Below are 1,580 nucleotides of genomic sequence, written 5' to 3'. Positions count from 1 at the left end.
AGAAAGATTTTTAGGTTAATAACTAACTGGATCGGATAGAGTGTTTTGTTTCACAAACATGATCATAATTTGCTCTTATTTACTTTTAAATTATAAGTGATTATTCAGTAGTTTTTCCTCCTTTTTAAATGGGCTCTTAAAAACATTGCTTTAATAAAATATAAAACTTAAAAGCAGCTGTGGTGTTGGTATGTAATGATTGAAGTATAATTAAGAGTCATAATTATCCCCAGTTAGCATTTGGAATGCCAAAGTAGGAGCCCCAATCAGCTCAATGTGCACAGGAGAATCCGATGTGAAACAGGGACAGGGCATGGGGTGGGAGGGCTTGATTTAGGGACCCCTAAGCATCAAATTGAAGAGGGTTAGTTGTGGAATGGGACATCTAGGAATTGATTCGTCATGGGTGGGGGGATTGTGGAGGGAAGGAAGGTCCCAGCCTTCTCTGGTTTAAGGAGAAATGAAAGCCTTGCTCAGGGGAAGGTGCTTCTGGTGAATGTTTTCCTGGAGTTCTGAGCCTTAATTACTCCAGATCAGACAGACACCCTGGAAGAACTCCTTGCCCTTATGAAAATGTAAGCCACTTGAGGGTATATCGAGGGCCAGAAAGCCCATCCTCTATAGCCCACAGGGACTCCGTGACCTAGTGTAATCTCCAAGGCTGCCAGCCTTCCCCACTCCCACAATTTTTTGCTGCCTTACCCTCACCTGCCTTCCCCAAGACTCCTCTAGAAACCTTTCCTTTCCCCATCTTCTCTTCACCGTTAATATGAGAAGCGTTCTGCATTCCCATGGCCTTTGGGCACCCCATGGTCCCAAGGGAGTAGGAAGCCCTGTTACCTACCCATGCTTCCTCTAGGAAACTTGGTGTAGATCAGAAAGTGTGGTGATGATTTCCCGCCTCCACTCTGGTTATGAGTCTCCCTAAAAACAAGGAAGCCTGTAGAACCTTTCCCTGCTATTAGCTCATGAATGCACCCAATCTATGACTTGATGACATGGAACTAACAGGGGCAGCAATGGCTTTAATGCTTGTATAATTTGTCTTGTGAGGATGGACCTGCCAATGTTGTTATTTCCCTCGAGCACTGCTCCTATATGATGATGGTGCCTGGACCAGCGTGGAGCAGGAGGAGGTCTAAGGAATGGCATGCCTTGCAGACCCGTCAGCTAGGGGTGCAGGCACATGTCGCAGAGCCATGGTGGGATATGGCTGGAAAGGTCCCTTACAACCAGCTCACAGTAGTGGACTTTGACACTGGGTTTTATTTACCAATGCGGGTTAGTACGGGCTTCACTAGAGGATTTTGAGTAAAGGAGAGACCTGCCTGGAGTTGGGCTTTGGAAGACTTGTCAGGCATCCTGTTTGGGGGTGTTGATAGATGCAAGGAGTCTGGAAGCAGGGAGATGTATTGTTTTCAGTCCAGAGAACGGTGTTGATGAACTGGGAAAGGCTGGCTGTGGGAACGGCACGGGAGCGCTGTGGTTTGATGGGTCTAGGGGTAGGGTGTGGGGAATACCAATAGAGGAGCCCATGTATCTGGCAAGATGGTACAGGGGAGTAAGGGGGAGGGGGCCAG

The sequence above is a fragment of the Callithrix jacchus genome, chromosome 2, assembly GCF_049354715.1.
Source record: "Callithrix jacchus isolate 240 chromosome 2, calJac240_pri, whole genome shotgun sequence".
In the NCBI taxonomy this organism is placed as follows: Eukaryota; Metazoa; Chordata; class Mammalia; order Primates; family Cebidae; genus Callithrix; species Callithrix jacchus.
Note: the sequence above shows the minus strand (reverse complement) of the source record.